The sequence below is a fragment of the Piliocolobus tephrosceles genome, chromosome 7 (assembly GCF_002776525.5).
Source record: "Piliocolobus tephrosceles isolate RC106 chromosome 7, ASM277652v3, whole genome shotgun sequence".
In the NCBI taxonomy this organism is placed as follows: Eukaryota; Metazoa; Chordata; class Mammalia; order Primates; family Cercopithecidae; genus Piliocolobus; species Piliocolobus tephrosceles.
This window is the reverse complement of record NC_045440.1, coordinates 73,199,898-73,222,426: the sequence shown is the minus strand read 5'-3', so window position 1 is coordinate 73,222,426 and position 22,529 is coordinate 73,199,898. Positions and strand designations below refer to the sequence as shown.

Sequence of the window (22,529 nt, the reverse complement as noted above, 5' to 3'; positions counted from 1 at the left end):
TCATATTGGAGTTAACTTGTATGTGATAGCTTGCTTTTCTCTTGCTGATTTCAAAATTGTCTGTCTGAATTTTAACAGTTTGATTATAATGTGTCTCAGAATAGCTCACTTTAAATTTATGCTAGTTGAAGTTCTTTGAGCTTCTTGAATGTGTGTGTTCATTTCTTTTCTCAGATTTGGGAGATTTTCAGTCACTATTTATTCAAATAGGCTTTCTAATCCTCCATCTTCTTTTTCTCCTTTGGAACTTCTCATAATGTGTATGCTGTTCTGTTGTTTTCTTTAAATCCCTTAGATTCTCTTCACTTTTCTTCATTCTTTTTTCTTTTTGCTGTTCTGACTTGATAATTTTGAATATCCTTCTTTAAATTCACTCATCGTTTCTTCTGCCTGGCTACAAATGCAGGACACCTCTCAAGCCTTTTCTAGGGATTCATCTTCTCTGGGCTTGTGCTTGTAATCTAGTTGAAGAGGCTTACCTCTCTTTACTCAGGACCTCCCCCCAGTATATGTCTGTGGTATTACAGCCTCTCTGGTGCTGTAGCAAGTCATGATACTGGGACACTGCCTAGTATCTGTCTGTGACACTGTATCTTCTCTGGCACTAGACTAAGTCCCAGTGACCTACTTTGTTATCAGTGATCCCCTCTGGGCACTTATTCCTTTCAGAGCTTAGATTCAGGCAAGATAAAAATCATTTTCTTGGGTAGCCTCTCAGAAGTCAGAACATTGAATGTATCTTCCACTCTTTTCTTTCTCTTATTCCAGGGAGAAGCCAGAAGTTGGAAGCTTTTTTCCCAGTGACACTGTGGTGTGCCAGAGGGAAGAGCTGTTGTGAGTAAAGGCCATGAATTTTTCTACTGTCTTTGATAATGGTTCTTTGGCTACATGCTCACCTAGAGTTTAGGAATCTATTAACTAGGTTCTGCATTGCTCACAAAGGTAATGGTCTGTGTATTGTTTTTAATTACATATCTCTATGGAGGAAGGAGGGTCTGGGACTTCCTGTTTTGCTACCTTATTGACATTTGTCCCTCTATGTATTTCTTGAATAATTAAAAACTAATTTTTAAATAAATACTAGTAGTTACAAATAATTCTAATGAAAATTTATAATCTAGATTTAACTTAACAGATATTAATGTGTATTCTATTATATAAAAACTTTAGAAAGATAAGCCTGAATTCCTTCAAGGACAGAATGAGGATATAACTCTTGATAATTTACCTTTAATCTCATTTCCTGTTGTAACCCTATAGAAGATTAATAAACTTATGTTATCTTAAGCAGTCAGACATCTAAAGTGACAAACTGTGTCAAATAATTGTACTTGTGCAAAATAATTGTTTTTTTTAATCTTGACATAATTTTTAATTTTTCCAGTTTTCTAAAATAAATGTCACTTTTACAATATCAAAATAAAGTTATAAAACCAGACAATAAAAATATTAGTTTATACTCAGTAGTTTATTATTATTGTATTTTTATTACTCTTTCTTTATTTCTCAAGCAGTGCTACAATATAACTGCACAAAGCTTCTCCATCATCCTGTGTGTAAAGAGTATTTACTCATGAAATGGTGGGTATTAAGTAGTATTTATTGTGTAATGCTGTGCATCTTGAATCTATTTAAAAGTCTTCAAAACAATTATGTTTTAATGGTATTTTAATGTTTTCGATTTTGTTATTTTAATGTTTTACACTTTAAAAAGAATAAGCGTCAAGGGCAACTATTGTTTTTGAAATACTGGCATTGTTTATCTTTGTCATTCAATGAAATATTTAGGAGGTGGGGGAAAATTATTATATAAGACATGAAGAAACTTCCTAGAGCCTACAATTTGTTTATCTTTAACATTAAATGGACTATTTGGGGAATGGGAAGGAACTATTATGTCAAACATGGAGAGGCACTTTGGAGCCTATAGTGTAGTGGACATAGAAGTGAGAGGTGTGTTCTGGGAAGAGCGTTCATCTTGGTGTCAGATTATGTGGGCTAAAGACCCTACTCTTTCATTAATTTGTTAAGTCATAATTTCCTCAGAACTTGAGATTCCTTCTCTGAAAATGAAAAAGGTGAATTAGAGGATTTACTTGATTTCAAACTTCACTTAATTTCCAAACTAGGTTTCTGTAAGGGATTACTACCACTTTTCTCACAGGTATCTTAAGTAAATATTTTTGTTTAAAATGACTCAATTCTGGTTTGCTTATTTTTTTGTAAGTTGGCTTATGGATTTATAGCCCATATGATAAATCTAAGATTTTACTGTCTTGGTCTCATACCTATGACCTTTCTTGTTAGAATAAAACCAGGAATGGCTTTCAATGCTGCTGGAATCATCAATAAAACTAGTGATTATTCAGAAATACTAGATAACACAGTAGTTTCAAATTTTAACTTTTTAAAATACAGGATTATAAAATGTGTGTTTTTTCTTAGGAATACTAAACCATAATAAATCTGAAATATCAAGACTTTGATTACTATAGATAGCCTGTAAAAATTTGTATATGGTATGAATTTCTTCTAAAATCCTTTGTGGAATGAGAGGGAATATAAACAAACAGATCAGTTAATTATTTTGTAAACTAATTTAAAGAGAATTGACATCTATTAGATGCTAGCTTAAATGCTGAAGTGTATAACTTTAAAATAGGTCTACAAGAAAGCACATTTGTAGTTGCCAGGGACTGTGGGGCATGGGAATGGGGAGAGATGCTTTCTAGGTATGTGATTTCCATTTGAAAAGATGAAAAAGTTATGGAACTAGATAATGGTGATGGTGGTATAATATTGTGAATACACTTATTGCCACTGAATTTTATATTTTAAAATGTAAATGTACATGTAAAATGTAACACTTTTAAAATGGCAAATTTTATATGTTATATGTATTTTACCACAATGAAAATTTTATGTAGGTCTACAGATTCATACTCTTTTATAATTCCATTGGCAACTTTTGAACTTCTCTTAATAAGGACATTATGAAATGTGGGTGTGTTCGTCTCTAGTAAATGAGTATTTGCATCATTTAAATTTTCTGTTTAATTCAAATGTAGACAGTATAAATTAAGCAAAATAAGTAAAAAAATTAGTAGTGAAAATTATGGAAATGTTAAAGTGTTTTATATCCCTCATAACTATGTGTCTTATCCTTTTTTGTTTTAGAATTCAAGTCTAATAACAATTCATATGATTTTAGTTTTTTGCTCATGTATATTAGGATATGTCAAAGAAGTGGTTCATATTTTCAACAGGTATGAAATACATTTTGCATTTCTAAACTTGCAAATATTTTAATATGCAGAACATAAATTAATTGATAAGCTATTACTTGAGATAATATTATGTCATAATAAATTCACATAGTTTGACTAACATATAGATTAGAAATACCAAGCATAAATGTTTCAAAATGTAGAAATCACATGATTTTGGGTAAGGTCACTGCCTGTTTGATATATTTATATATATCTATAAAAGAGATGTTCCACTTTTACTGGTCCATAAAGATCTGCCTGGCTACAAATGGTTATTATGAGTGACGTTTCAGTCTTTTCTCTTCCATAGTTTTTAAAGATTTTGCTAACATAATGGTTAGATTTTGAACTTGATAATTTTTAATGTAAAAGTTTATAAAGAAGTCATCTGGCCCAAGACTCCATTTCAAATGGGTCTTTCTTTGAATTCTAGCAGAAATTCTTTTCTTTTAAATAAAATTCTAAGTTTCAATACAATTTTGGAACTTTTTATAGCATAATTTTTACTTTATCTTCTACTTTTTTAATGAGTGAGCCAAGTTCAGATCAGAACCAAGTATATAAATTATCTGCAGGTCCTCCCTTTGGTTGATAAATGATATGGATCCTTCATTTCTCAGTATGGAGGTTGAAAGTCTTTTATAATTATTTTTGTATATTTTCATGAGTATTACTTTTATAAATCATATGTCTTTTATACAACAACTCACTTTGTGTGAAAATTTTCTTTGTTGCATCATATAAGCACATAGATATTTGCATTTATAAATTTGATGACAATAATTCTTTGCATTTTTATCACTGCAGAGTGGTCTCCACAGGGAAAGCCCAGCATTTTGTAGGATTTCCTTAGGCAACAGACTCCAACACCACCAGGTTAACAGAGGACTCTGGGCCATCTCCAACACCAATCTATACCCCAGGGGCTCTGAGGTCAATCCAGGATGTCGTGAGGTTACTCCTTGGTCCTAAATTTCTCCCCAGATGGCTGTAAAGCTAGAAAAATTTTATTACTGGGTACATATATATAATCATCCATAGATGCAAGGTCTCTATATGTGGTAATTTTTTATTCTTTTCTATCCCAGAAAAGGAATTACTTTATGGATATTAACAATAGTATTGAATGGATTATCAACACAATGGGCCTCATTTTTGTGCTACCCTTGTTCACTGAAATACCAGCCCATCTGCAGTGGCAATGTGGGGCAATTGCTGTTTATTTCTATTGGATTAATTTCTTATTGTATCTTTGAAGGTAAACAAGCTTTAATGATCTCCCCATCTTTAAGCATTTTCGGTATCAAAAGAAAAACTATTGTAAGTGGTGTAAATTTGAAACTGGCTTATTCCTTTTCCAGTTTTTTCAAAATGTGAAGTTTTTTTATACCCTATTAAGGAAAGGCTGGAGCATGATTCCAGAGTTTAGAATGTAGACTAGGGTTTCTCAAACTCGGCACTATTGAATTTTGTGGCCAGATAATTCTTTCTTCTCCTTCTCCTTCTCCTTCTCCTCCTCCTTCTCCTCCTTCCCCTCCTCCTTCCCCTTCCCTTTCCCCTTCCCCTTCTCCTTCCCCTTCTTCCCCTTCTTTTCTTCTTCTTCTTCCTCTTCCTTCTCCTTCTCCTTCTTTTTTTTTTTTTTTGTTTGTGGAGGGAAACTGTGTTGTATATTGTAAAATGCTTAGCAGCATTCCTGGCTCCTGGCTTCTACCCACTAGATACCACTAGTATCCACCCCACTCCAGTTGTGTCAATCAAAAATGTATGCAGACAATGCCAGATGTCCCCTGGGTCATCTGGGGAGCCCAGGTCAAGAACACTGATATAGACAAATATAGATTAAATGGGGAGAATAAATGCAAAAAGTGTTGGCTATTCTTGTTTTACCTCATATTATATGTAAGCATTTACTTTGCATTAAAACACTCAAAGTGAACTGATAGATAGTATGTGGGATCAAAGTGGTATAAAAGAAAAAATGAGCCCAAATAATTTAATTCTAGAGAGGGAAAAAAGGTTGAGTCCCCCAGCCTCTGACAGTTTCATGTTATTTCATGTAATCTTTCCCATAACGAGGCCAATGTTGTTACTCGAGGCCAATGTTGTTACTCGCATTGTCTAAAAGAAGCTGAAGTACTGAGTTCAGTAACTTGCTGAAGATCTCAGCTAGTTGGTCATGACATAGGTATTTAATTAAAGTCTTTCTGACTCCGGGGGGCATGCTTTTTCTATGATATCGTCTGCATTACTGTGTCAGGAGCACAGTGACACAAAGTTGAGTGTGCCCTCTTGGAGAGGATGCGGTATGGTAAGAAAGGCAGTGGCTAAGGAATAAGAGGATTATTAGTGACTTTGGTGAGTTACTAGGCATCTCTGTGAACTTAGCTGAAGTCCCTTTCAGCTTTATAAGATTGTGATTTCCTCTTTTAACAAGTTGTCTTTGCCAAATGCAAAGTACAAGTTAATGGCCAGATGACAAACCAAACCCATTATCTATCCAGACATTTCCCAATATAGGATGCAGTGGGTAGAAAAGAAAACTGAAGGAGATAAAAGAATCAAATACAAATCATATGTTGTATACCCTGCATTAGGTGTCTTCCAGTTCATGAACTCAGTTATCTCTCTGCTTGATGTAGCATACCATTAATCTCTCTAATTTCTTGATTACCAATTTGGTAGCATTTTCTTTGATATTGGGGAGCTGTTAATTGTCTTTCCTACTTCAGTTGAAGTAATGTCCAGTTGCCAAGTGGTAAAATGATTTAAGATAACCTTAGGGACAGGCAGAGTGGCTCACCCCTGTAATCCCAGCACTTTGAAAGGCCGAGGCTGGCTGATTGCTTGAGCCCAAGAGTTTGAGACCAGCATGGGCAACGTGGCAAAATCCTTTCTCTACAAAATATACAATAATTAGCCAGGTTTGGTGGCACATGCTTGTGGTCCCAGCTCTTGGGAAGCTAAGGCAGGAGGATCACCTGAACCTCAGAGGCCAGAGTTGCATGAGCCATGATCATCACATGATCCATCATGTGAGCCATGATCACACCACAGTGCTCCAACATTGGTGACAAAGCATGACCCTGGATCTAAAACTAGATAACAATAGTAAGAAAAAATAAGTTTGATTAACACATTGAAAATGAGCCCAGCACTTTGGGAGGCTGAGACGGGCGGATCACGAGGTCAGGAGATCGAGACCATCCTGGCTAACACGGTGAAACCCCGTCTCTACTAAAAATACAAAAAAAAAACTAGCCGTGCGAGGTGGCGGGCGCCTATAGTCCCAGCTACTCCGGAGGCTGAGGCAGGAGAATGGCGGGAACCCGGGAGGCGGAGCTTGCAGTGAGCTGAGATCCGGCCACCGCACTCCAGCCTGGGCCACAGAGGTAGGCTCCGTCTCAAAAAAAAAAAAAAAAAAAGAAAATGAGATAGGATTATTATTCAATTAATGTTTTCTTTTTCAAAATAATTGGCCTCAATGATCTCATCTATGAAATCTAATACCTGATTTAATACACGATAAATATTTTCACTGTATGAATACACTTTGACAAAAAAGTGAGTATAAATTTTATTTTTTCATTTTCCTAGATTTGAGAATTGTGGAATTTTCATTGTTATGTTGGAGGTAATCTGTAAAACTTTGTTGAAGTCTGCAGTTGTATTTTGCTTCCTTCTTTGGGCTTTTGGACTTAGCTTTTACATCCTCCTGAATTTACAGGCAAGGCAGTTGTATCAGTAGTTGATTTTGTCACTGTGAATTATGGAAATATATATTTATATGTAAATCTAAATAGTCTAGAAAATTTATAATTACATAACAACAGTATTTTAATACTTTAGTATTTTTCATCTGCTATATCTTTTAAATGATTTTAGAACAATCATTTTCCTTTTTTGAACCCTATGAAAAAGTAGGGTCTTGTTAAGTAACGTTTTCCATTGTCAAAAAGTTTAGGCCGGGCACGGTGGCTCATGCCTATAATTCCAGCTACTTGGGAGGCTGAGGCAGAAGTTGCGGTGAGCTGAGATCACACCATTGCGCTCCAACCTGGGCAAAAAGAGCAAAACTCCATCTCAAAAAAAAAAAAAGTTTATGTAAAGTGCATGATGATTTATTCTTTATGCAGAAAATATACTTTTGATGACTTTGCCACTGTTTATTAATATTTTATCACTGCATTTCAGGAGCTATATACCTATGAATTTTAAAAAGTATTCTGAATATAATTTTATCATTCTACTCCCCAGGAAACATTTTTTCATTGTATACACCTTGCATTTCACTTTTACCTCACTGTCTGTTTTCAGGATGCCTTTAGTTCTCCATTGCTGTCTATAATACAGAACTTCATCATGATACAAGGAAATATCAATTGTTGAGAGTCTTCCCTAGAACCATTTCTGAAGAATAAATTGGTGTATCCAGTTCTGTCCTTTGCACAGCTGATTTCCTTCACAGTATTTGCCCCACTTGTCCTCATGAATTTAGTTGTAAGTAGTTTTTTCTTGTATTTTCTGTTTGTTGATCATTTGAAACATTTTATAATGATAATTATTTTTAACTTCTTTAACCTTCCTCCACTGGGGAGATGAGAAAGGATCTACTACAAAATCTATTCATTCAACACTCATTTGGTGCCTGGGAAGCACCAGGCACATCAAGAGGCTCAGGGTGTGCAAAAATGCATGCACTTGGCAAATACTGAGAATCTACTAAATACCACGGACTGTTGCAAGTTCTGGGAAACAGTGGTGAAGAAAGCAAACCAATATTCAGTCCTAGTGTGATTGCAAAATAGGAAGTTAAACAAACAACTGTGTAGCATAATGTCATGGGGGTGATGAATGCTATGAAGAATTAAGAAGCAGGGAAAAGCAATAAAGATGAAGCTATGTGATGCTTTGGAGTTGGAGAAGGGGTCAGAGGTGAGGCAGAGATTTTATGGAACATATAGCCTCTATGCTTGAATTTATCATTGACCAGAGATTCAAGTGGGGAAGTCTCTCATGCAGAGGGCGTCTGCGATGTTCAGATGCCACCTTGAACCCAGTCAAAGCCTAGACAGTATCAGCAGACAAGAGAGTGCCCTTCCACATGGAATTCTCTAGAGAATCTGCTCAAGCCATGAACATGTTGGCTGATGTGGGCAAAGGTGCATCCCACTCTAAGTCTCTGGAGAACCCTTATTGGCATTTTCATGCCTGTTTTTCCTTTATCCATTTAGGCACACATGCACATATTCCACACGCTTTCTCTGAGTCTGACTATTTACCAGGGAATGTGCTAGTTAGTGCTTCTGGGAAGAAAAAAATTATTCAGGCTCATAAGTATTTTGATTCACTTATTTGATCAACTCCAGAGTTTTATTTTGGTGACCTAGAAAAACAAAGGATGGCAATAGGAATAATGGAGAATGACATAAAGCCCACACTCTTCTCTGATAATTGTTTATGTTTTGGAAGATAATTATCCAGAAGAAAATTGGGCTTAGCAGTAGTACAGGTTGGCCCATTCTGAAGATCCACACATCCAGCACCCATTGTGCATTTCTACCTGGATATCCGGGAGGAAAATCAAACCAACAGAGCCAAGACTAATGTTATCTTTCTTCCAGAATCTCCACTGCCTCTCAGTAGAATCTCCTAGTCATCCTACTCAGATCATTGGCAGATAGTCTCTATTTCACTCTCCCACATTTTTCGTCAGTTCTTTCAATAATTCTTGGGCTTTCACATCTGCTTCCATTTGGCTTGGACTGTCATGGTTCCTCATCCAAATTGCTGCAGCAGCCTCAAGAGCATCTCCACCTTACCTCACTGCTTCGTCTCATTCTTCCTACAAATGGTTACCAGAGTGATGTTCTGATAATGAAAAATTGAACCCATCAGTGGCTCTTTTAAATATTTTTTCCATACCTCTTCAAAAGCTTTAATTCAGTCCAAACCCATCAGCATAGCAGGCAAAGGTCTCTGTGAGCTGGATCTTACCAAGATCTTTCCCAACTACCCAGAAATGCACACTCCCTGAGTGTGCCACACTTTCCTTCATGCTGCCTAGACTCTGTATAGGCTCTTCCTTTTGCCTGGAAATCCTCCCACCATGGGTTAATGCTATGCTTTCAAAACAGCACAAGTATCATTTCTTTGGGGTAGACTTCCAATTACCTTACTCTGTTGGGTGCTCTTTCCTTGTGTTACCATAGCTTTGAGGATACAAACAGATAATAATAATGAAACCTACTTTCTAGATTATTGCAAAGATTAAATCAGCTAATACAAGGGACTTAAAACAGTACTTGGCACATGATAAGCATTTGATAAATGTTAGTGACCATTAAAAGTTCATAACTGATCTCTTCTATGGCTTACAAGCTCAAGTGTCTTCAGACCCCAGGTAAGTTTCTAAAATATGTGAAGCAGCAGGTATGAGATGGTTAGCTTTGGGGTTATTTTTTTGAGATAGGGTTTCAGTCTGTGACCCAGGCTGGAGTGCAGTGGAGTGATCATGGCTCACTGAAGCTTCTATCTCCCAGTCTCAGATGATCCTCCCACCTCAGCCTACCTGGTAGCTGCAACTACAGGTGCTCACCGCCATGCCGAGCTAATTTTTGTATTTTTGTAGAGATGGGATTTCACCGTGTTGCTCAGGCTGGTCTGGAATTCCTGGGCTCAAGTGATCCTCCCACCTCAGCCTTCCAAAGTGCTGAGATTACAGATGTGAGCTGCCACACCTGGCAAAAATCAAAGATGTTTGGTTTTCATGGGGACTGTTGTAAATCGGTGAGAATACCCCGCTGAAGACTTGCAAGTGAAAAACCACAAAAATGTTATCCTGCCCAGTAAAACCTATTTCCTGACTATATCCAGTTCTCAGTGCTAGTTTGCAAGCCCTAGAATATATTCTCCCTCTCTTCATTCATTCTGTGACTGTTTTGTTTACCTATTATGTGCCCTGCTCTATACTAAGCACTGGGCATACAGTGGTGAGCTTGACAGATCCCTCGTCTCATAGAGTTTACTGGACTTTGAGCCCCTCAAGAGCAGTCACTGACGTTTCTTTGTGGTGCAGCATGCAAGATGCTGGCTCAGCAAAGGCAGGAACTAAGTACCAGAAAAATAAATGAGTGAGTGAAATGAGCGAATTCATCAGATTGAGTAGAACTGAACTAACAGCTTCCCCCCACCTATTTTTATCTAGCCATACATTTCTGGTTTCTCACCAGAGCCTCTCCTGCCCCTAGAGTATATGTTTTCCTTCTGAACATATGTAAGATATAATATTATCATTCTCTCAGTTTAGTAGTTTTTTCCATGTTGTTAAATCCCTCTTGTCTACCTTAGTTACTAAACTCTTGGAGTTTCCCACCATGTTGTGTGGCTACACCCAATTGCATGTGATATCACATCATCCCTGTCCTTTCAAAAAATAACAGATTATCTTAAATGAATTTCAGATTAATTTGTATGTCTTAAGTTTTCATAACACTTAAGAGTACTGAACCTCCAAATGTGACCATCACTGTTGCAGAGGTATATAGGCCTTGTAGTTTTCTGTAAGGTGTATTACCAAAGTATTCTGCAGCTGCTACTAGTAGATCATTTGCCCACTCTCCCACTTTAGCCACAGAGACCTTGCTATGGTTCGAATTTTTATGTCCCATCATATATATATACACACACACACACACACACTATATATATATACTATATATATATATACACTATATATATATATAGAAACCTAATCACCAAGAAGATGGCATTAGAAGGTGGGGCCTTTGGGAGGTGATTAGGCCAGGAGGGGAGAGCCCTCATGAATGGAATTGGTTCTCTTAAAAAAGAACTATGAGGGAGCTCATTAGCTCCTTTGCCCTTCTACCATATGGGAACACATAGAAGGTGCCACCTATGAGGAATGGGCTGTCACCAGAAACCAGTTCTGCCCAAGTCTTGATTTTGAACTTCCCAGCCTGCAGAACTGTAAGCAATTACTTTATGCTATTTATAAATTACCCAAGCTAAAATATTTTGTCATAGCAGTCTGAATGGACTAAGACAGACCTTACATGCATTTTTAGGTGGGCCTTCAACTGTAGTGATTTAATTTTGTGTCATAATTCAGATTGGTTTGGCAGTTGGTGACATTGCTGAGGTCCAGAAACATGCATCATTGAAGAGGATAGCTATGCAGGTAAGTGCAGTGCTTCCCCACTTATGATAGTGTTATGTTCTGGTAAAGCCACCGTAAGTTAAAAATATTATAAGTCAAAAATGGGAATTTTGTAAGAATAAGCCAGTTATAAGTTTACACCACTTACACTGTAGAGTTGGACTGTTTACCCTGCTGATCATGTGGCTGACTGGGTTCTATGGTTCTCTGCCACTGGCCGGCATCCCAGGAGAGTACCACATACCACTAGCCCAGAACAGATCAAAGTTTAAAATTTGAAGTATAGATTCTAATGAATGTGTATCACTTTCACACCATCATAAAGTTAAAAAAGCATGAGTTGAACCATCCTAAATTAGGCATTGTCTGCATTACATCTAATTTAAACTTACTGATATTAACACAATTATAATTACTTCCTTTTCTGAGAGGACAGTTATTTAGCATGGATGTTTTCTTAATCCTGAGGAGTCATATCCTGTGTCTGTTTGCATGTTATCTGGTATACCTGCTGTAATCAAAGATGATGAAAAAAATGTCCTAGAATAATTTTAGTAGAGAAATTAAGAAATTGCCTGAGCATCTTTTGTTATGTTAACCTGTGGCCACCCAGGTAGCTAGCTGCTAGATCAAGAGCATCACTGGCATCTTATCCACACTGTTTAAAGGAGCTGCTTCTGTTTTGTGCAGGGAATCACAAGGTCCCTACAGCATGATTTATGCTAAAGTTTTAACAGAATCTATGTGGTTTTGTTCTCTTGTGACATCTCTCTCATTTTTATGGACAATTTGATGTAAAATTTGGTGTCAAAGTTTCTTGGCTAGGTCCTCAGCTATTGAATGTTGTGAGGTACTTTTCTATAATACAACACCAAGTTATTTTCCTGTTCTTGACTGGAATGTCTTTAAATTTCAAACTCAAATGGGCATTTTTGATGCTTCAAGGATATTTGATGACCAGTTGACTATGCGCATTAAGAAATTTTGGCCAGTTTGAGAGAGACAAAAATCATGTTACGATGTAACTTTCTATTCATTCTTGTCTCTTCTTCACTTTTATTTGTCACAGTTTTCTTCTCTGTTATTCATTCAGCCATACATTAGCATTTATTTATTGAAACACAATGTTTCAATACATATAGTATACAAAGGGCAGTACAAGGGCAGTACAACTTAGCGTGAGAGCCCAGAGGAAACACAGGGATGTGATCCTTGACTATTAAGTCAACTGTGTCTACTTAGCACACCAGCTAGGCATTGATAAAGTGAAATACCGAAAATCAACCGAGAACCATTCTTAAATTCTACACTGCATGACATGGCTGTATATTATGCAGAGATACAGAGCTATCTGAACATTTAGAGAACAAAAGCAGTTAAATGATTATCAGGTACAGAAAAAATGCAAAAAAGTAAGGGAATGCTACATGGAGGGGGTGAGATGAGTCAGTGTTGAAAGATGGTTGGGATCTAACAGGACATCAATACCATCCTGAAAGGAGGGGCCAGCAAGAGCAAAGGGCCACATCGGAACGGGGAAAATGGCCAAGGCACTGGCCCAAGGCCCCCTTGCCTGTAAGGATCATTCATGTTAGTAGGTGATTAGATCGTTCCAGATGACAGGGGGGTTTATTCAAAACTAGCAGAGAAAAACCTTAGCAAAGGGCAGTAAACGATGAAGTGCTTCAAGTTACTTTGTAAGTTAGTGGAGGGTTATTATCAGCTCTTCCACAATGAAAATGGTGTTTATGGTGATCTGCTGTTCGTTTAGTGGGGAAAGATCGAAGGTAGGAAGAGCTAATGGCAGGTTATTAGTGTCACAAAGATGATGTTTAGGACTCTAGGTATGTCAATATGGAGAGGGGATGTATAAACTTCTTGGTAGGTATGTCAGCAATACCTCATAAATGCCCTAATACCTCTTTAAAATACATTGGGGAATAAATAAAAAGAATAATATAAGCAATAGTACCAAATAAAATATCTTGGGGAAGCTCACTCAACTGCAGTGCCAGTGGGATTGAGCTGAAAAGTGCAATGCTATATTTTGTTTACTTTGCTCCCTGAAAGTAAACAGCACAAATCCTAGTACCCCACTGTTATCTGTGCCTTGTTTTGTATCAAAAGCAGCATCAACTGGAAAACCAGGAAGCCATTCTCCTACTTCCCCTGAGTTGTTTCTTAGGCAACTCTCTGCATCCATTCTGAAACCTATGTCTGAGCCCACAGCAGAAGGGGACATGTAGCATGCATTTACTACAGGGTCATTTAATGCTCTCATAGAATCCTCTGAAATGAAAGTGAGAGGGGTCAGCCCAGCTGCTGTCCAGAAGTCAGGAAGTAGGAATCGGTTTTCATTTTGCTGTACTAATGATTGCCTCTGTGCCATATAAGAATTTCAGATACTAATTAATTATTCTGTTAATAAATCCAAAATGCATTTTAGGTGGAACTTCATACCAGCTTAGAAACAACGCTGTCATGCTGTTGCATATGCAAAGTGGATTGGAAATCCACCACCATATATCCCAACAAACCCAGATGTGGTGGGACATTATTTGTAAGTACACATAACAAATAACATCAATAACCTGACACTGCTTGACATCCATTCCTTGTGTTATCCTTAAGGGGGTTATTTTATAGACTTTGAGCCATCTCTGCCAATGAGAAAGAAATAACTATGCTTTAAAAAAATGAGTATGATTAACTTAAGATGTGAAAGGACTAAGTGACAGGAGGGTGAAATTTACCCTCATCTTTTGGGAGGCTCATCCATAGCATCTGTGTTAAATACACACTGTCCCTGTGAGAGTAGATGGGTGGGGGACCAACCTTACCCTTTCAGTATCTTTTACAGCAAAGATATACTTTATTTGCTTTTCCTAGTCACATGTCATTTACATTTCTGTGTAGATATATATGTGTGTATGTACAGCTAAGTGTTTATAATATACAATAAAGAACACACATTTACACACACACACTGTATTAATCCATTTTCACACTGATATAAAGAACTGCCTGAGATTGGGTAGTTTATAAAGGAAAGAGGTTTAATTGACTCACAGTTCCACATGGCTTGGGAGACCTCAGGAAACTTACAATTATGGTGGAAGGCAAAGGGGAAGCAAGGCACCTTCTCACAGGCAGCAGGAAGGAGAATGAATGCAGGAGGAACTACCAAACACTTATAAAACCATTAGATCTTGTGAGAATTCACTCACTATCATGAGAACAGCATGAGGGAAACTGCACCTATCATCCAATTACCTTCACTTGGTCTCTGCCTTGACATGTGGGCGTTATGGGGATTATAATTCAAGATGAGATTTAGGTGGAAAAACAAACCCTAACCATGTCTTTCCAGCCCTGGCCCCTGTCAAATCTCATGTCCCATTCACATTTTAAAACAAATCATGTCTTCCCAACAGTCCTCCAAAGTCATAATTTATTCCTGCATCAACACAAAAGTCCAAGTCCAAAGTCTCATCTGAGACAAGGCAAGTCCTTCTGCTTAGGGGCCTGTAAAATCAAAAGCAAATTAGTTACTTCCAAGATACAATGAGGGTACAGGCATTGGGTAAGAATTCCTGTTTCAAATGGTAGAAATTAACCAAAACGGAGGGGCTACAGGTCCCATGCAAGTCTGAAATCTGGTTGGGCAGTCATTAAACCTTAAAGTTACATGTGACTCAACTCGGTGTCTCACATCTAGGTCACACTGATGCAAGAGGTAGGCTCCCATAGCCTTGGGCAGCTCCATCCATAAGGCTTTACAGGTTACAGCACCCCTCCCAGTTGCTTTCACAGGCTAGCATTGAGTGTCTGCAGCTTTTCCAGGTACATGGTGCAAGCTGTCAGTGGATCTACCATTCTCTGGTCTGGGGGATGGTGGCCCTCTTCTCGCAGCTCCACTATGCAGTACCCCAGTGGGGACTCGGTGTTGGGGCTCCTACCCTACATTGCCCTTCAGCACTGCCCTAGCAGGAGTTTTTCGTGAGAGCTTTGCCTCTGCAGCAAACTTCTGGGTGGATATCCAGGCATTTCCATACATCATCTGAAATCTAAACGGAGGTTCCCAAACCTCAATTCTTGACTTCTTTGTACTCGCAGGCCCAACACAACATGTAAACCTGCCAAGGCCTAGAGCTTGCACCCTCTGAAGCAAAGGTTTGAGCTGTACCTTGGCCCCTTTTAGCCATGAGTGGGTCGTGAGGTACACAGTTCCAAGACTGTACAAAGCAGCAAGGCCCTGGACCTGGCTCACAAAACTGTGTTTTCCTTCTAGGCCTCTGGGCCTGATTGGCGGTGCTACCGTAAAGACCTCTGACATGCCCTGGAAACATTTTCCCCATTGTCTTGGGGATTAACACTTGGCTCCTCATTGCTTAACGCAAATTTCTACAGCTGGCTGGAATTCGTCCCCAGAAAATAGGTTTTTCTTTTCTATCACATTATCAGGCTGCAAATTTTCCAAATTTTTATGCCCACTTCCCTTTTAAATATGGGTTCCAATTCCAAGCCATCTCTTCATGGATGCCTAAAACTGAATGCTTTTAAGAGCATGCGGGGCACCTCTTGAATGCTTTACTGCTTCGAAATTTCTTCTGCCAGATACTCTAAATCATCTCTCAAAGTTTCACAGATCTCTAGGGCAGGGGCAACATGCTGACAGTCCCTATGCTAAAGCATAGTAAGAAGCACCTTCATTCCAATTCCTAAGTTCCTCATCTCCATCTGAGACCTTCTCAGCCTGGACTTCATTGTCCATATCACTATCAGCATTTTGGTCAAAGTCATTCAACAAGTCCACACTTTTCCACACCTTCTTGTTTTCAGCCCTCCAGACTGTTCCAATCACTACCTGTTACCCAATTCCAAAGTCACTTCCACATTTTCAGGTATCTTTATGGCAGTACCCCACTCTCCCCGGTACCAATTTACTGTATTAGTCCATTTTCACACTGCTATAAAGAACTGCCTGAGACTAGGTAGTTTATAAAGGGAAGGGGTTTAACTGACACAGTTCCACATGGCTGGGAGGCCTCAGGAAACTTATAATCATGACAGAGGCAAAGGGGAAGCAAGGCGCCTTCTTCACAAGGTGGAGGATGGAGAATGAATGCAGGAGAAACTACCAGACACTTATAAAACCATCAGATCTCATGAGATCTCACTCACTATCATGAGACCAGTGTGCAGGAAACTGCCCCCAGGATCCAATTACCTCCACCTGGTCTCTCCCTTGACATTTGGGGATAATTAGAATTATAGGGATTATAATTCAGGATGAGATTTGGTTGGGGACAAAAAGCCTAACTGTCTCTCTGTCTCACACACACACACACACACACACACACACACACACACACAGTTGGAATGTTCACTGTAGAAAGTATATGAAGTGATCAAAGACTAAGCAAGACCATTGCTTGTTCAAACCAGCCACCCCTGACCTGTCACCTCCACCTCCTTCTCCGCTCAGTCTGGCCCATTTGACTTTCTGGATGGACTGTGTAAGTCACCATTTTCTCTTGCTTGGACTCCTAGAATTACCTCATTCTTGATCATTTCACATCTGCCCTTGACCCTCTGAAGTCAACCTATGGTTTAGAAGATATTAAAGTAAGACAAAATGTATTAAAATAACATTTCAGAAATTTCTCCAGGTGAAACTTCATTGATTGGTTGAGTTGTATGGGATAATGTGCAGTGCAGTTTTAGATAATTAACGATGAATCTCGTATGGAATACCACCTTCAGTGATGGGCATTTCTCATGAAAATGCATAGAACAATTCAGCTAAGCCCCTTTCTAAACAATTTCCTACCTTAATTTACTCCTTTTCTATTTGTACATTTTTTCCTCTGATAAAACGTATTACTTCGTTTCATAGCTCGTTTTTCACATGCCTATTTCTTTTAGCAGATTCCACAATCTGCTCCTTGAGGGTGTAGCTGTGCTTTATGCATATTTGTGCCAGTGGTGGTTGAATTTTGGCACATGCTTAAGAAAAAATTCCTGAATTGAATTCAATTTTAGTAACTATTATTTTTTAATCCCACAGAGTCTATTCTATTTTTTATTTTCCACTCAAGAAATAAGACAAGAAATACCAAATGCTAATACCTCTCTAGAAATTGAAATATTAAAGCAGAAATACCAGTACACATTTTTCCTTCTCTCTGAACTTGAGAAATTTAAAACTCATAAATAATAATGTACAGTATAAGGTTATATTTTATATTGGTTTTTATTGATTTTATATATATTAAGACATGCTTTATTGATGGCTGTAGGTAGTGTATTGAGAGTCATGAGGCATTTTTGAGAACCAACAACTTATTTGCCACTATCACCAGGTTGCCTTCCAATAATAAGTGAATAAAAATTAAAATTCTGATTTCCTTTCTTTTGGAGGCAGTATCATAAACTGTGTTCTTCATCTGAATTCATAAAGCAAACATCTGAAAGCTTTTGAAGATCTTTGGAGTAACTATGTGGTGGGTGGTAATTAAACCTGAGGGTTTTACTATTAGTTTACCTGAGTTCAAACCCCTATTCAACTATTTACTTAGTAACTGTGACACTGGGCAAGCTGCTTAACCTTTTCCTATAATAGTTTCTTACCTGTAAACTGGGAACAAAAATAAACTAGCCATGAACTAACAGTGTAACTTTGGGAAAAACTATTTAGACTTCAAAAATATGTGTTTCCTGGAAGGATTGTGACTACCACGAGGTTAAAACCTACGCCTTCCCACATTCAGAAGGGCTAAAAGAAGAACTGAAAATAAATTCATGAAATGTGTATGACCTTTTAGGCTGAAGGAACTCACTTTTCTCCTGAAAAAGCAGCATGAGCTCATTAAACTGATCATTCAGAAGATGGAGATCATCTCTGAGACAGAGAATGAAGATAACTGTTGTTCTTTTCAAGACAGGTTTAAGAAACTGCAGATGGAACAAATGGAATTATTTGTTTGTTGACAGCAGTCAAGGCAAAAATATACCATCTTGAGCCTTATCTCTCCAGACCTTCAGTGAGGCTTTCAATGCAATGGGGTGGGGGTGTGGGTGCACAATTTGCCGGTTCTAATTTTCAATTTAAAAAGAATGAGAAATAAGCAGAAATCTGATTCATTTCACTACATGTGAAATCATGGTTCCTGCATGCTATACAAAAGTAAACTATCTTTTATCATCTATTCATATTTTCTGCCAATCATTATATATTGGGGATATTTTTGCAGGTATGTTCAAGTTGGACTTCACTTTGATGAGAGATAATCTCATTATTTGAATGGGTAGAAAATGAATTTGCTAGAACACACATGTTTATTGCTAAGGAGTAATAAATGTAACTATTGAGCTAGAATGCTAATGTAAGTACTGTATTCCTGCTTGCTAATTGCCTAATATCTGATGCCCTAGAAAATAGTCACAAGTATTAGTAATGCCTTAGATGACAGTCTTAAGTATTAGTTGAGTTCTACCAGTTGGAAGCTTCTTTGTGTTGGAAGAACCTGTGGGTGGCACCCTGTGTACTCTTCTATTGCTGCTACGATGAGTAGCCTCACCCTTCTTGCTGTCCCCAACACACCTAATGTCACTTTAAGCCATATAGTTGAAGTACAAAGTAATAGCCCTTATGATATGCATGAATTTTACTATAGATAATTTATATTGTTTCTGTGTTTTTGTTTGCCAATGAGCATAATAAATATTAAACCTACATGGTATTACTGTCATTGTTTGAGCCTTTTATTGCATTGTGTTTTGAGATTTGAAAAAACAAAAAACACTTCCACCACATATTCCCTTCATTCTTTTGATGTTTAGTATAAAACATGAATTAATCACATACCTCATCATTGATCTTTTCAAGATCCTTCTCTTGTTTTGTCTGATTTTCCCCTTCAGCCTGATTCCAATGTTTATTCTCTCACTACCCCCAGGAGACATCCACTTTAATGAATATGTCTTTGGCTATGTATGTGTCTTTGTGTTATGCTGAATAGTGTTATTTTAAGTTTGTTTTTATTTACACTGATATTATACTAAGGTGCTTATTTTTTATTTTTTATTTTTTTACTTTTTACTTCTGTTATACTTCTCACTTATATTTTTTACTCATTTGTGTTTCTTACTGCTTTTCACTGGACATGATGTTTACAAGATACAACTGCGTTACCATATTCCACCTAGTACAGGGCATTTGATGTGGCTTACTATTTCATTGTGTGCACCCACCACACTGGACTTTTCTAGATATGGACAGCTTGGTTACCTCCACCTTCCTGCACACATTCTCAAACATACCGACATTCATACAAACAAGCAGGGTGCTGAGGAACAATATGTGCTATTACAAAACAAAGCATTTTTACATTCATGGTCCAACAGAACACATGGCTTAGACGCAATGTTGTATATGCCTTAATCTTTTATACAAATAATATCTTTGTTCTTTATATTTCTTAAAACAGAAAGGCTGGAAAATCACAATACAGGAGTAATAACCAAAGATCTCCTGATCATAAAGACAAATGGTCTTTTCAGTCTTTACTCTCCTCAAACCTTGTGTGGCATTGCACAATATAGATCTCAGTCAACATTCACTGAGTGCCAAGAATGTGAGAAACACTGTACCATGCCTGTCATGGGAAATATTTAAGTAAACAGATTGTCTTACAACAACCTCAGCAACCTGTACTCTCAAGAAGCTTACAATTTAATGGGTCTTCATTTATTTCTGCAGTTCTTTCTCCTGTACCCCCAAACACAGAACTGCTTTTCCACTGCTTCCACTGATTGCTGCTTCTCTCTTTCCCGACTGGCTTCTCTTTCCTGCCAACTAATTTCATGTGTACATCCCTGAGGTCGTACCTGGCTCTGTTTCCTCTGTTTCCTCTCCTCTGTCCCTTCTCCTAAAGTCCGGTCCAACATTCCTACAGTTCTTCAAATTAAATACATATAAATCTGAATTTGGTAGTGAGAGAAGCAAACCAGCTCCTCTAGATTTCCTATTTCCATCAGTGGCACCAGGATTCTCTCAAGCTCCTGGACTCGAAAGGAGTCAACATACTAAGTTGATTTAATCTTCCTAAAGTGGAGCTCTAAACCTTCACACCCATGCTAAAAACTTAAAGGTTTTCTCTTTCTTCATAAGCAAACTAATCTTCTTAACCTGACTTCTGAATCTAAATTAGCTTTATCTTCCAGTATTCTTCATTTCATCCAAATTGGAAGACCACTGTTTCATGAAGACACTATGCTTTCCCATCTCCCTACCTCCAACTCTATTCTCTTCCAGCCAGAATGTCCCTTATCTAACTCCTAAAGCTCAGTTTAAATGGCATCTCCACCTTTAAGTCTTTTCCTAATGCTCCCCACTCATTATGCTTCCTACCTCCTATGAACTGGCACAGACTGCACTTCTCCTCTGCTACTGTAGCCTGTTAACGGTGACTGTGACTTGCCACGTCCTCCCCCAACTAGAGGGTAGACTCCCCGAGCTTTATGGGTCACTATCACCAGTAGTCTCAAGAGATCCATGGAGTTACATCCTATTTCATTTTTTTTCATCTTGTGGAGCTTCTAGCACTGTGCCTTGCACATGACAGTTGCTCAGCAAATACACATAGGCAAATAAAAGAAATCAGTGAAAATAATAAATATCATAGGCCTGAGAGAGACTGCAAGAAAACTGGCTCAATCTGCCTCAGAAAAGTAGTTTAGTGTCCTTTTTCTGTTGATACTGTGTCCTGGAGAAGTTGAATAACTTGCCTCTAAGTGGTGGAAGAGGCATCAAACACCACTTTTCTCCCTTTTTGTTCCCACCGCTTCAATCTGGGCTGTTGTTTTAATGATTGTTAACTATGATTAGCATGGGCACTTGAAAGGTTTGTACTTTGCAAGAAGCAATTTGTGCCTTCATATTAAATAATATCAAAAAGAAAAGGCTTATGAAGTTTACTGTGGTATCAGGCGCTGTTCCAAGTAGTATGTACTAACTCACTTGAGTCTCAAAACCTATAAGTGGTAGGTGCTATGATAATTATCATCCTTGTTTTGTAAAACAAATCATGACACTTGTAGGCTGAGTAGCTTGGTCAAGGTCACATTGTTGAGATGTAAACTCAGGCAGTCTGCTTCTAGAGTTTGTGTTCTTAATACAAAGTTATACTATCTCTTAAATAAGAATAAGATCAAAGAGCATCCTTTCTTCATTGACTTTATACTTTAGAGGTTACTGAGTGGATATTTCCAATGTAACATTCATAGGTAAGTGCATTTGAAGGGTAAGAGACATGGAATACTACAGACATAATGAAAACAAGTGCACAGACACTGAAGTCAGGAAGCCTGAGTCATAGAAAGTCTAACTACTATCTCGCTGTGTGACTTCTTTAAACAAGATACTTAAACTCTATAGTAAGTGGGGATAATAAGAGTACATACCTCATGGAATTGCACTAAGGATTAAATGAATTGGTGCAGGTAAAATGTTTGGCACATAGTCAGCACTCAATAAATACTAGCCAATATGGAAGACTAAATCATTTGCAAATATATGAAAGAACAATTTTTTAAAGCATTTTATTCTTTTTATCTAGACTAAGTAGTAACTATACGAAAACTATTAAAAATTTAGCCATCATATTTCAAAGTTTTTTCCAAGTTTGGTTCCAAAATCTCTCAAACACAATTTAATTCATGTACTTGATATTTTACCATACCACGAGTGACTTTTTATAAATTGTAAAAACTCAAACATGAAAATTTATTCTTTTAATATGGATAAAATAGTCATTGCATATCTGGATACTCCTTTTACCAGTCAGATATCTAATTTCAAGTAATAGGGATTTATAAGAAGATGGTGAAAATAAAGCATAATTTGAGAACTAGGTATAAACATTATTACTTATAAGAACTCCTCAAGTTCTCTATTATATGCATTGGGGCAACATATGTATTTTAAATGCTGATTTTTAAAAGTGTTGAGATTTAAAAGGCAGTTTGGAAATTAGTTGCATCTTTCCAAAACAAAGAACCATTGGTCATGGTAGAATGTG

The 22,529-nt window shown here is 37.6% G+C and overlaps 1 pseudogene; it reads left to right on the top strand.

The window, feature by feature from the left end:
* LOC111520943 overlaps positions 1-19,199 on the top strand; it is a 39,535-nt pseudogene extending 20,336 nt beyond the window's left edge.
* The last annotated feature ends 3,330 nt before the right edge of the window (positions 19,200-22,529 follow it).